Here is a 15,151-nt window from a genome sequence, read left to right as displayed (position 1 = left end):
TGGGTACTGCAACAACAAAAATACTCATTGGGCCCAAAAAGCAATTTTCTTTTTGTAAAAGAGACGCCTTTAAAAGTGTCCACAGGACACCCGAGATATGGACATAGGCGTGTATAGATCATTATATGCTATATTTTTAATTCATATTTGTAAAACCGTCCTAAAGGCCATAAAAAATCCAGAAAAAATATAATTTCCCAGAGTGACGTCACAGCTGTGTATGAACACAGCAAAGCGCGGTCATGTGGCGTCTCGGGAACGGCGCTACTGTCAGGGAACCAGGGTCAGGGTACAATATGAACACTTTATGAGAAATGTGAATAAATTAAGGGAATACGGGGTTGCGACAAAGCATGTGCTAGTTATTCATGAGTCCTGACTTTATTTTAAAATTTTATGATTATTATATTCACCATAATAGTAATTATAACCATAAGTTATTTTTAAGTTTATTTGTACCTTTATTTATCACCTCTCCAAAAACAGTTCCAAATTTGAACTTTGAAATTTAAACCAAAATACAAAGCATAGCAATGAGACCAAAAAATCCTATTCATGGTTAATATTCGATGGAATTGTGTTTTTAATCATCATAAAAGTACTTAAATACATAAACGTATGCTGTCATTATTTTCTTGAACAATAATATATGAAATCCCTCTGTGACAGCCACATTTTTGATTTACTGCATACAGTATATCAGTGAATGGAAAATCAACATTTGATTTGATATATCAAATCAAATGCTGATTTTCCATTAAGGGAAATGTAAGGGAAATTAGGCAAAACCAACATGATTTCTGTCACAACACATATAAACTAATAGCCACGGTCAATTAAATAAACCAATACATTTATCATTTTAACCTTTATGACGTCATTATACTTTTTCATCTTACTGTATTCACTATCGGTTGGTTTTACCATTTATTTATTATTAGTTTGAATTACATAGATTAATTCTTTATGGAGTGTTCCGGATAGACATTTCTATGGTGGCCCTAGAAATGTCTATTAGTGATTAAATGTCTATTAGTGATTTAATCACTAATATAGGAAGAAAACACCAACAAATAACAAACAAAACATAAACGCAAATAACAATAGGTGCTCGCACTTGTGTGCTCGGGTCCTAATCAAACGCAACTGCAAAATCAAAAAAACACAAAAAATGAGGAAAAGTGGACCCCTGGCTTAGTGCGGTCCACACACTCCCCTCTCGATAAATCTAATTGGAATCATCCACTTCCTGTTTGGCAGTCCGGCCTTCCACGCACGTGTAAGCAGGAGGAGCTGGACCAAGAGCAGCGAGAACAAATATGTGGTAACTGCTTAAAAATGATCCACACATTTCTTAGATGTTCTATTGACGCTCTGTTCTCACCTGTTGTTAACACCCGAGTGATCCGATCACAGTTGTTGCTCCGGTTAGCACCTGCTGCTGCTAATGTGACGTCAATGCGCCACAGTAAACGCAAACGTTTCATTTAATTTCACATACAAATTATGCTGTTTTCTGTTTGATTCAGAAAGACAAATACAGGAAATGTTAATGTTATTAATTTCTTTGTTTGGTCCCCAACATTTTTGAAAAATGTTTATCAGTGTTTCTCAAACCTGGAAATATTTTTTTTATCCACAAACAGTAGTTTTTATTATTACTGGAACAAAGAAACCAGAAAACATTTAATTGATTATAAAAGTATTTGACAATTAACTTGTAATGGTTTGATAATGCAGTAATCGTTGCATCCCTACTTGTTTTATTATTTAAAAATAAATAAATAATATTTTATTATTTATTATTTAAAAAAAAAAAAAAAAAATCAGAGACACAATGATACGATTCATCACGATATTTGCAAAATCATATATTGTTACACTGACAGCACTCGTGAAAGTGAGCATTTGGCACCATCTAGTGGACTAAAATGTTAATTTATTTTGTTATTTTTTAGATGCTAATCCACAAAAAAATTTGATGTTTATTTGTAACATCGGTTAAAAAAAAATTAATACTTGGTGTCTCAAAAGCGGTATAATATTGTCACACGCACTCTTGTCCCACCACTACGACTAATAATCCACTCAAACAGCGTCACATCCTGTGTGCATCCATAGCAACCACAACAACATGAGCTGTACGTAAAGTTGCACTATTGTATAGATGCAGTTTTGTCGCCGCTTTCACGTTAGACGCATCGGAGACTCGTTGCATTTACACTTCTGTTCAATGTTGTCACAATGTGTCTCCGACCACCTTCTGTAGTGGTTTGACAAATCGAATAACAATCTGTCCTTGGGGCTCATTTACACCTGTACTTGCAAGTGATCATGTGCTATCCCATTACAGAAAATTTATTTTTAGGGATGCACGATATTGGACTTTTTGCCCATATCCAATATGCCGATATGAGTGCTTGTGCCGATAGCAATACCTATATATATGTCTTTCCTTTTGCCCAACTGCAGAGGTCATTAAGTCTCTTCTGTAGTGAAATTAACATACTATTTATGTACTATTTTCATACTTATGTCACAGTAAGTAACAATATCTTTATTGTGCAAAATAAATAAACATAAAAAAGGAGGTAGAAGCTTCATAGCTCCATAAAAACAAAGAAATCATTCAAACTCAATCATTTTTGGTTTGTGAACAAAACGTTTGGGGTACAAGCCCAGCCCCAGTCTCCCACCACCAGGGAGTAATCTCTTGGGACAGTGAGGTGAAATCAAACCAGCCACCACCGGACTGGCACAACTTTTGCGGTTGCGAACAAATCCACGACGCCACACATCCCTGTCAGATTTGGGCGCTCTTGGTGCTTTTCAGTGTTCACTTTGAATGTGGAACCTTAAATCTTGAAGTATAAAGGAATTGAACTCACAACATCAGGACTTGGGGATTATAATGCCTGCTCTTTACCCAGCTGAGCTATATCCACACTGTCTTTATTTCTTTATTTTTCGAACACCTATTTCCTCTTTTTGGTTGAATATTGTGCTTAAAAAGTCACTCCATCTAAGATTTGAACCCTTGCCCACAGGAACCTCAGGAACTGGAGTCATTCTCTTAGTCCCATGGGCTATTTGTGTGCTTTTTCTTAAAATTTGGAAGCCTTTCAATGATAGAACCCATGACTTCAGGGTATTGAAATATTTAAGAATGTCAGTCCAACATCGACAGCCAAACAGTTGGTGTAATGGTTTAGATGCTTGTCTTTGGAGCAGGAGACCAGAGTCCCTGTTGGAACAAGTACCTTTATGCGTGCATTTTTTTTTACAATCATCTGAAGTTCCTACAACTTTAGAACTTAAGACCAAAATAAGACTTTAAAAATACCAGCAACATGTTGTTTGCAGGCCAGGAAGAATAGCTTGTGCTGAAAGAAACGGACTTGTGTGTCTGAGGTTGTGAGTTTGAATCTTATGGTGAGCTCTTTGAGTGCAATGTTCAAAGTAAACAGTCAAAAGCTCTCAGAGAACCCAAAGAACCGCAGGAGCAGCTAGCGCAGTGGGTAAAACAGCTGCTCTGAACTTTGCAGGTCATAGGTTCAGTTCTTGTGAGGAACAGGACATTTTTAAAGTTCAACATCCAAAGTGAAGATTGAAATAAGAACACCAAGAAATTCAGATTGAGGGGGCAGCGGTGGCTCAGTTTGTAAAGCACCTGCCCCATATACTGAGGCTGTAGTCTTGCTGCAGGCGACCCTGGTTCGATTCCTGCACCAAGCGGTCTTGGTCTTTCCTGCGTGTCATTCCCCATCTCTCTGCCTCCCGTTTCCTGTCTCTCTATACTATGCTATCATTAAAGGCAAAAAGGCCCAAAAAATACATTTAAAAAAGAAATTCAGATTGTGATCACAAAGACAAATAGGTCACACTGTCGGCCGTAGACTCGGATCACTGAGGTTGTGAGTTCAAACCTTATGGCAAGCTGTTTGAGTGCAATGGTCAAAGTCAACAGTCAGAAGCTCGAAGAGAAGCAGATGAAGACAAGTTTCAGATAGCTCACTGGACAAGAACGCTGCTGTGAAGTTGGTGATGGTGTAGGTTCAGTTCCTGTCAGGACCAGGACATTTTAAAGCACATCTTCCAAAGTGAAGATTGAAAGGAGACAAAAAGATCTAGACAAAGGTGAGCTTGGTGGCTTGGAGGCTATGTTCCTGACCAGAAAGTTGTGTTAGAACAGCAGGTGGCAGGTTCAGTTCCAACACTCTGTGTTTGTTCACTGGAACTGAACCTAACATCACACTAAATAGGTGTTTGAAAACTGAAGAGAGAGTGTGGAGTTAAATCAGCTGGTTGAAGAGCAGGCTTCACAATATTCAAGTCCCGAGGTTGAGAGTTCAATTCCCTTATACTGCAACATTTAAGGTCCCAAATCCAAAGTGAACACTGAAAAGCACCAATAGCTCCCAAACCTTAAAGGTTGAGCAGCCGTGAATGACGTAATATCACGTTTGTCCACAGGAGGGCAGTTTCAACAGTTGAGCAACCATGAATGTAATACCACATTTGTCCACTGGAGGGCAGTTTCAACAGCAGCCATGAATGTAATATCACCTTCGTCCACAGGAGGGCAGTTTCAACAGTTGCGCAGCCATGAATCAAATCTTCCTCTACATGTAATATCATGTGTCCCCACCGGAGGGCAGTTTAGATAAATCCATTTGGAATCATCCACTTCCTGTTTGCCATTCAGAAGTTCCACACATGAGGAGCCAGCAGGAGGAGACACCCGGGAGGAGGACGAGGAGCAGCGGGGACAAACATTTGGTAACTGCTGCTTAAAAATGATCCTCACATTTCTTAGATGTTCTATTGACGCTCTGTTTACAACTGTTGTTAACATCCGACGTGAGTGATCTGATCACAGGTGTTCACATGCCACCGGCTGCTGCTGCTGCTGCTAATGCTAATGTGACGTCACTGCTCCACAGTAAACAAACACCTTTCATTTCATTTGTCTTCACATACAAATGATGTTGTTTTCTGTTTGTCACAGAAAGACAAAGAATCCAGGAAATGTTTGAAAAATGTTCATCAATTTTTCTCAAACCTGGAATTGATGATTCTCAAATGTCTTCTCTTTTTTTTTTTATCCACAAGCCAGTTTTAATTATTTCTTTGTTATAAGGAACAAAGAAAGCAGAACATGTTCAACATGTGTAATAAAATAAAACAATTACAGAACCAACAACAATTAATTGATTATTAAAGTAATTGCCAATTAATTTAGTAATGGTTTAATAATGCAGTAATCATTGCATCCCTACTTGTTTTATATATTTTTAAAAATCATAAGAGACACCATAATACGATTTATCACGGCATTTGAAAATCTTATATTGTGTTATACTGACAGTGCTAGTTAAAGTGAGCACCATCTAGTGGACTGAACTATTAATTTATTTTGTTCGTTTTTAATGCCAATCCACAAATAAAAAAACATTTCACGTTAGACACTGGAGACGAATCGGAGAGTTGCATTTACACTTCTGTTCAATATTGTCACAGTGTCTCCAACCACCTCCTGTCGTGGTTTGGCAAATCGTTAACAATCTGGTTTCTTGGTTTGTGGACAAAACAAGACATTTTAGAACATCATCATTTTCCAGGTTTAAAAAAAACCTGATCAACGTTTTATGGACCAAACCATGAATCCAGTATTTGTTTATGGAGCAGTAAAGTAGGATTCACCTGTGATTTCATCACCTCAGACGGACGTTAACTTGTCAACAGAGCCTCTGTTTAATGTGTCTGCATTGATTTCCATTGTTAACAGGAGACTTTAGTGAAAACCACATTCACCTGTTTGCTGCTTTTTCAGGCTGAAGCCAGTCCAAGTCAACTGCAGCTTTAGAGCTCTTCAGTGTTGGGATGTTAACACAGAAACTTGATCAACACTATTATTTATCCAAAATGAGGGTTGATCAAGTTTCTGTGTGAACATCCCAACACTGAAGAGCTCCAAACAGCTGCAGTTGACTTGGACTGGCTTCAGCATGAAAAAGCAGCAAACAGGTGAATGTGGTTTTCACTAAAGTCTCCTGTTAACCATGTAAAAATGATGTGCACACATTAATCACATAGAAGTCTAATTAATGTACGGATCATTTTTAAGCAGCAGTTACTGGACACCTGGACCCCAACTGTCTGGTGGACTTTCCAGGGAGTGAACCCCTGTCATTTTTTTATGTTTTTTTTAAAATGAATTTTGGGGAAAAATGTGTGAAATAAAATGCCATAACCCCCCTCCTCTCATGTCTGTGGAAGTCCGGGGGGACACAAGCCCAGCCCCGTTCTCCTACCACCACACCACCACCAGTGAGTAATCTCTTGGGACTGCGAGGTGGAATCGAACTAGCCACCACCGGACTGGTACAACCTTACGGTTGTGACTGAAACCACTACGCCACACATCCCTGAGAGATTTAGGGGCTCTTGGTGCTTTTCAGTGTTCACTTTGGACATGGAACCTTAAATGTTAAGAGTATAAGGGAATTGAACCCATAACCTCAAGATCCTGATGACTGCTCCTTAACCAGTTGAGCTAACTCCACACTTTTTAATTTGTTTTTCGAACTCCTATTTACTGTTTGTGGTTGAATATTGTATTCAAAATTCAGTTCATGCAAGATTCAAACCCATGCTCACAGGAACCAATGGTTGAACCCATAATCACAGCATTCTGACGACTGCTCCTTAACCAGTTGAGCTAACTCCACTCTAATTCTAATTTTTCGAACTCCTATTTACTCTTTTTGCTTGAACTTTGTATTTAAAAATCAGTTCATGCAAGATTTGAACCCATGCTCACAGGAACCTCAGGAGCTTAAGTCATTCTCTTAGTCCCATGAGCTATTTATCCTTGAGTGCCTTTTCTCAAAATTTGGAAGCACTTGTCTTCGGAGCAGGAGACATGGGTTCGATTCCCACTCAGAACAAGAACCTTTATGCATGCAATTTTTCTCCCCATGTGATTGACACACACACACTGAAGTCTGGTTGTGTGACCATCAACACTAACTTTGCTTACACTCACACTGATTAACTGTGGGGGAGTGTGTGTGTGTGTGGGGTGAGTGGGGGCAGTGTGGGGGCCGGAGTGGGGTGTGGGGGGCTAATACACAAACACAGGGAGAACATGCAAAACTGCATGCAGGTAAGCCTATGTTCCAACTGGGATTCGAACCCTGGTCCAAAGGCAAGATTGCAACACTCACACAAGAGCGTTCAACAAGGTGAGCTCTTTGTACTTGCGTGCTTGTTTCCAAAATGTGGAAGTCTTTCAATAATAGAACCCATGACTTCAACTTGAACTATTTTATTATGTCCATCTGGCACAGAAAGCCAAACAGTTAGTGTAATGGTTTGCACACTTGTCTTTGGTGCTGGAGACCTGGGTTCAATTCCCACTTGGAACAAGTACCTTTTCTGCATGCAGTTTTTCTCCCCATGTGATTGACACACACATTGAAGTCTGGTTGTATGACCATCAACACTAACTTTGCTGACACACACACACACACACACACTGATTAACTGTGAGGGGTGGAGTGTGTGTGTGTGTGTGTGTAGGGGGGGACTGGTAGTCTGGGGGGTGGCGTGGTAGTTGGGGGTGTAATACACAAACTCAATGCAAAACTCCATGCAGCACAGTCCTTATTGCAAGCGAGAATTGAACCCAGGTCTCCTGCTCCAAAGACAAGTGTGTAAACCATTACACTAACTGTATGTCCAACCATTCCGGACGGACGTTGTTAAATAGTTAAAATATAGTGAAGTCATGTTCTATTATTGAAAGGCTTCCAAACTTTGGGAATAAACACATAAGTACAAATAGCTCACCTGGTTGAGCACACTTATGTGCAGTGTTGCAACCTTGCCTTTGGACCAGGGTTCGCATCCCTGTTGGAACATGGGCTTACCTGCATGTTCTCTCTGTTTGTGTATTAGCCCCCCACAATGCACCCACTCCACACCAACACTCCCCCACAGTTTGTGTGTGTGTGTGTGTGTGTGTGTGTGTGTGTGTGTGTGTGTGTGTGTGTGTGTGTGTGTGTGTGTGTGTGTGTGTAAGCAAAGACAGTGTTGATGGTCATACAACCAGACTTCAGATTGACATGGGGAGGATAACCAGGTTCTTGTTCTGAGTGGGAATCAAACCAGGGCCTCCTGCTCCAAAGGCTTCCAAATTTTGAGAAAAGGCACTGAAGGACAAATAGCTCATGGGACTAAGAGAATGACTCAAGCTCCTGAGGTTCCTGTGAGCATGGGTTCAAATCTTGCATGGACTGAATTTTAAATACAATATTCAACCAAAAAGAGTAAATAGGAGTTCGAAAAATGAAAGTTAGTGTGGAGTTAGCTCAACTGGTTAATGAGCAGTTGTTAGGATGCTGAGGTTATGGGTTCAACCCTTGGTTCCTGTGAGCATGGGTTTGAATCTTGCATGGACTGATTTTTGAATACAGTATTCAACCGCAAACACTAAATAGGAGTTCGAAAAACAAATTAAAAAGTGTGGAGTTAGCTCAACTGGTTAAGGAGCAGTCATCATGATTGTGAGATTATGGGTTCAATTCCCTTATAATCCAACATTTAAGGTTCCACATCCAAAGTGAACACTGAAAAACACCAAGAGCTCCTAAATCTCTCAGGGATGTGTGGCGCAGTGGTTTCATTCACAACCGTAAGGTTGTAGCAGTCCGGTGGTGGCTGGTTCGATTCCACCTCGCAGTCCCAAGAGATTACTCACTGGTGGTGGTGTGGTGGTAGGAGAACGGGGCTGGGCTTGTGTCCCCCCGGACTTCCACAGACATGACATGAGAGGAGGGGGTTATGGCATTTTATTTCACACATTTTTCCCCAAAATTCATTTTAAAAAACCCATAAAAAATTACAGGGGTTCACTCCCTGGAAAGTCCACCAGACAGTTGGGGTCCAGGTGTCCAGGTGTCCAGTAACTGCTGCTTAAAAATCATCCGCACATTAATTTGACTTCTGTGTGATTAATGTGTGAACATCATTTTTACATGGTTAACAGGAGACTTTAGTGAAAACCACATTCGCCTGTTTGCTGCTTTTTCAGGCTGAAGCCAGTCCAAGTCAACTGCCGCTGTTGACTTGGACTGGCTTCAGCCTGAAAAAGCAGCAAAAGGTGAATGTGGTTTTCACTAAAGTCACCCAATGGAAATCAATGCAGACAATTTAAACAGAGGCTCTGTTGACAAGTTAACGTCCGTCTGAGGTGATGAAATCACAGGTGAATCCTACTTTACTGCTCCATAAACAAATACTGGATTCATGGTTTGGTCCATAAAATGTTGATCAGGTTTTTTTTTTAAACCTGGAAAATTATGATGTTCTAAAATGTCTTGTTTTGTCCACAAACCAAGAAACCAGATTGTTAACCGATTTGCCAAACCACGACAGGAGGTGGTTGGAGACACTGTGACAATATTGAACCGAAGTGTAAATGCAACTCTCCGATTCGTCTCCAGTGTCTAACCTGAAAGAGGTGACAAAACTACATCCATACGATAGTGCAACTTTACGTACAGCTAATGTTGTTGTGGTTGCACACACTGATGTTACATATAAAGGTCAAAGTTTTTGTGGATTGGCATTTAAAACTAACAAAATAAATGAATAGTTCAGTCCACTAGATGGTGCCAAGTGCTCACTTTCACTAGCATTGTCAGTATAACGCAATAAATGATTTTTCAAAAATCGTATCATGGTGTCTCTGCTGATTTTAAAAATATATATAAAACAAGTAGGGATGCAATGATTACTGCATTATTAAACTATTACTAAATTAATTGGCAATTACTTTAATAATCAATTAATTGTTGTTGGTTCTGTAATTGTTTTATTTTATTACACATGTTGAACATGTTCTGCTTTCTTTGTTCCTTATAACAAAGAAATAATTAAAACTGGCTTGTGGATAAAAAAAAAAAGAGAAGACATTTGAGAATCATCAATTCCAGGTTTGAGAAAAATTGATGAACATTTTTCAAACATTTCCTGGATTCTTTGTCTTTCTGTGACAAACAGAAAACAACATCATTTGTATGTGAAGACAAATGAAATGAAAGGTGTTTGTTTACTGTGGAGCAGTGACGTCGCATTAGCATTAGCAGCAGCATTAGCAGCAGCATTAGCAGCAGCATTAGCAGCAGCATTAGCAGCAGCAGCAGCCGGTGGTATGTGAACACCTGTAATCAGATCACTCAGGTCGGATGTTAACAACAGTTGTAAACAGAGCGTCAATAGAACATCTAAGAAATGTGAGGATCATTTTTAAGCAGCAGTTACCACATGTTTGTCCCCGCTGCTCCTCGTCCTCCTCCCGGTTGTCTCCTCCTGCTCCTGCTGGCTCCTCATGTGTGGAACTTCTGAATGGCAAACAGGAAGTGGATGATTCCAAATGGATTTATCCAAGCTGCCCTCCGGTGGACACACGTGATATTACATGTAGAGGAAGATTTGATTCATGGCTGCTCAACTTTTGAAACTGCCCTCCTGTGGACGAACGTGATATTACGTCATTCACGGCTGCTCAACTGTTGAAACCGCCCTCCGGTGGACAAACGTGATATTACATCATTCATGGCTGCTCAACCTGTAAGGTTTGGGAGCTTTTGGTGCATTTCAGTGTTCACTTTGGATGTGGGACCTTAAATGTTAAAGTATAAGGGAATTGAACTCTTAACATCTGTTGGGACTGCGAGGTGGACTCGAATCAGCCACCACCGGAATGGCACAACTTTGAGTTTGTGAAAAAATCCACCACACCACACATCCCTGTAAGATTTGGGAGCTCTTGGTGCTTTTCAGTGTTCACTTTGGACGTGGAACCTTAAAATGTTGCAGTATAAGGGAATTGAACTCTCAACCTCAAGACTTGAACATTGTGAAGTCTGCTCTTCAACCAGCTGAGCTAACTCCACACTCTCGCTTCAGTTATTCGAACACCTATTTACTGTCCTGGGTTTGATGCCCCGTGAGTCAACAAGATGTTAGGTTTAGTTCCAGTGAACAACCACAGAGTGCTGGAGCTGAACCTGTCATCTGCTGTTCAGACACAACGTTCTGTTCGGGAACATAGCCTCCACGCCACCAAGGCCACCTTTGTTCATATTTCTTTGTTTCCTTTCAATCTTCACTTTGGAAGATGTGCTTTAAAATGTCCTGGTCCTGAAAGGAACTGAACCTACAATATCACCGTCTTCACAACAGCGTTCTTGTCCAGTGAGCCACCTGCAACTTGTCTTCATCGGCTTCTTTTCGAGCTTTTGACTGTTGACTTTGACCATTGCGCTCAAAGAGCTCGCCATAATGTTTGAACTCACAACCTCAGTGATCCGAGACTACTGCCGACAGAGTGAGCTACTTGTCCTTGTGATCACAGTCTGAATTTCTTGGTGTTCTCTTTTCGATCTTCACGTTGGCTGTTGAACTTTAAAAATGTCCTGTTCCTCAAAAGAACTGAACCTATGATCTGCGAAGTTCGGACAAGCAGTACTTGGTGATTCCGGTGGTGTAGTGTGGTCTACTGTAGTGGGGATACTGTCATCAAAAAATATACACACTCAAAGCAGCACAATAACCTATAAAAAAAAGAGTATACACAAATGACGAACTTGATTATATTTGGTGTTTTAATGAAAACGACAGTCATCTCCATTTGCATAAACAAATTACACGAGTATAATTCATAAGTTGAATGGCCATTTTTAAGTGGTTATAGCGAAATCCTGGCCAAAATCACATAGACTACACCACTCCATTATTATTCATCTATGCGTCTCTTCAACCTCTTTCTCCTCTTGAGGGTCACAGGGGGAGCTGAAGTTAGTCTACCCTGACATCAAGGTCGTCACCATGGTGAGGCAGGGCACCAATCCTGTACATGGCCAACATATAGAGACATTAACACTTATGATTGATTTAAAGTCTCTAAATAATCTAATCCGCAACCTGAATGTTCTTGGATTGTGGACTTATTTATCTTATAGCAGCTGCAATTATTATTATCTTATTAAAGCTATCATGATAATAAAAAACAAAAGGAGGAACAAAGATACCTCCATCTTTAATCACATGGGGTCTACACAGGCTGTTTCGTATTTTAAACCTCTTCAGTGGGACCTGTTAGAGCTCTCTGTAAAGCTTTGTAGTCTTAAATGCTGAGTTAAGAGGATTTCTGATGTTAATGACAGCATTTAAAAACATGTAGTCTATGATTACACATGTACTCCCAGCTCCCTTCCTGATTGGTGAAACTCTGAGGACATCTAGTGGTCAAGGTGAGCAATTATGGCTCGACTTCCTGCACATTGTGAAGAGAGACTGCTGTGGTCCCATCACTCAGCTTCATTCAGGAGTCCTCAGAATAAATGCGACTCAACACCAGTTTGTCGATCATCTTCATGCAAAAGGTTTATCTAAGAGCGCTGCTGAGAAATTCTCTGTAACTGCTTCCAAGGGTCTCATCTCTGTTTCTCTTTTGGCAAATGTGAGCATGCATGACTGTTTATTTCATCACTCTGAGATCATTAGCACACAGTCCTGTTAAGTTCCCACAATTGAGCAGCGGGACAATAACTGAGGGAAACTATTATCTATTGCAGGTTGGGTGATGTTGATTAAACACAGCGGCTTAGAGAGAATTTGTACTAATAATACGTATAATTCCTGATGACTTTAATATAGTTTCAGCAATATACAGGCTTAATGTAGCTTTACTGATTTGCTTTGCTGCAACAGGTCTGCTGCTCACGAGAAGCAGAGATTGCACCCTCCATGAATAATGTATTTGTCATGTATATAATGGCTATGTCAACCAGGAGCAGGAGCTTAAACAGGGATACTCTCAGAGGGACCCCAAGAATGATGCAAAGACTTGCTTGTATGCATGCCAAGTGATGACATTTTTTTTTGCCAACAAAGGCCTCGAGAAACCTGCCCTTTCATTTTCTCAAAGACGCTAAATTATTTGTGTGCCACTCAAACTGATAAAGAGGGCTCAGTGTGACGGCACTCAGTCTAGATTCATTTCACCGCATATAAAGGATCCTCAGATCTTTTTTTTCCTTCTCCTTCTGTTCAGCGAGAGAGAGAGGTCACCATTGGTTTTTATCATAAACTGAAGCAAATAGCACAGTTTTGTAATGCAGTGATTCATTGTGCTTCTGCAACCTCATTCAAATGCTATATTTCCACCAACAGTGAGGTCATTTGACCGGCTGACATTTACAATCTTGCTGTATATAAAAGGGATTTGAATGATGCTGCGGCTGCACACCCACCGTGTCATGCACGTGCAAAGGGATTTAACGTACGTGCAGTTCGGTGACGCTACAGTGGACGACTTATACACGGTCGTAAAATCTGAATGCAAAATAAGGAAAATAAGACTCGTTTACAATGCACATATAGACTGGCGCAACAGCAGTGAATATTCACGGCTGATTTGCATTTTGATTTTATTTGAAATGCTATTATCAACACAATTCACTTTTATTTTGTAATTAACAACCTCCTCAATCACAAGCGGAATAAATTATGTCAAAAGGTTTAAAACACCTTGGACTAAATGTACCTGCTGCGTATTCAGTCAACCAGGTACTTTCTGCATTCTTTCTGCATTTAAAAGCTTTTCATTGTTAAAGGAAAGTATGCATGACACAAAGACTTAATGCTGTGTAAAGGTGCTTTAAGGCCCCTATTTCCCAGTTGACATATTACATCACAAACAAGTTTGGCTCACAAAACACACCAATCTAGATTTCTAGGTTACTTTCCTGTTTACCTGCTCCTTCTATTATTTCCAGGTCAAAGCCAGGGGTCGCGAACTGTGTCGCATGCACAGCAGAGCTCGAGTCTGACCGGTTGTATACATGCATTAGTAATTTGACTCCCGGCTGCATTATCTGAGTGTTTGAGAAATTCAATTTAGTACAATTCCGGTCACACTAACACGTTTACATGCATTTCAAAAGTCTGGTTTTAGTTGGACTAACACAATCATTTGTTTTAGTGTCCGCTGTGCAGAATGCATGCTACTGCATGTCCCGGGTTCAGAGGTCACGTGCGGACGCTTGAAAGTCGCGCAGCCACAGTCGTTAGCGTTTGGGATCAACTGAAGATGTCGTGAACCTCTGCAGCGGAGCAGACGTGTAGCAAGACTTTGTGAATGAAAAACACAGACCTCTGGCTTCTGACCTGGCTCATATAACTCACATGGGGGAGAACATCACAGCTGTGTGCCCTAAAACCATGAATGAAGGAGTGCACAGCAGATGCTTTGACTTTTTAATGGATCACGATGATAGATATTGGTACTTAACCCCGGACTGAAGGTCACCTTCAGAGGGAAAGTAATTACAGCCCACTTTTTTGCCTGGTGTTAGTGTGAAAACAGCAACTTGTAATTAATGGTTTTTGTGCCACAATGTGTATATTATGCTCCATAGGAGCATCGTCGTTAGAGAAATGACATCAAGTCCTTAATGTGAACGCAGTCTTCTGGTTACAAAAAAACGACTATTTTGAAGCCTTGTGATTTGCTATTTGGTCATCTGTCACTGATTGGATGATACTAGCTGTTAATCACGCTCATATGTGCCATGTTTTATTGACTGCTTTCCTCTAAATGGGAGTATAAATAACAATCTTGTGCTATACTGAAGACCTGAAACTAGCAGATGAGATCATTAACTCCCCTTTTTTTTTTAAAGTGGTATAGCCCCCCTGTGGCTATTCAAATTGTTACTTCCTGACGAGACTCACCCTGCAAACGAGAGCCACTCAGAAGGCTTTGGCTATTGGACTTAAAGGTGCCATATGTAAGAATGTGGCCAAAAACGGTTACTACATTCAAATTCAAAATACAGAGGTCTTTTAGGTTTTGTTTTCTGACATAACTGGCAACACGTGGTTGCTCGGCAGCTGAGACTCTACTGACTGCAATGATTGGTAGACGGCGGTAGGTGGCGCCACATGCCAAAACATGATTTCAAAACATAAACAAGATTTGCAGTCTGCAAAATATTATTTTGAATGCAAATATTTTGGCTGTACTGTTGTTGTTGGTGAGTTCAGTTTGTTATATGAACATTATTCCTGAGTCTCT

This window comes from Microchirus variegatus (genome assembly GCF_963457635.1).
Source record: "Microchirus variegatus genome assembly, chromosome: 2".
NCBI classification, from domain to species: Eukaryota; Metazoa; Chordata; class Actinopteri; order Pleuronectiformes; family Soleidae; genus Microchirus; species Microchirus variegatus.
This window is presented reverse-complemented; position numbering follows the sequence as displayed.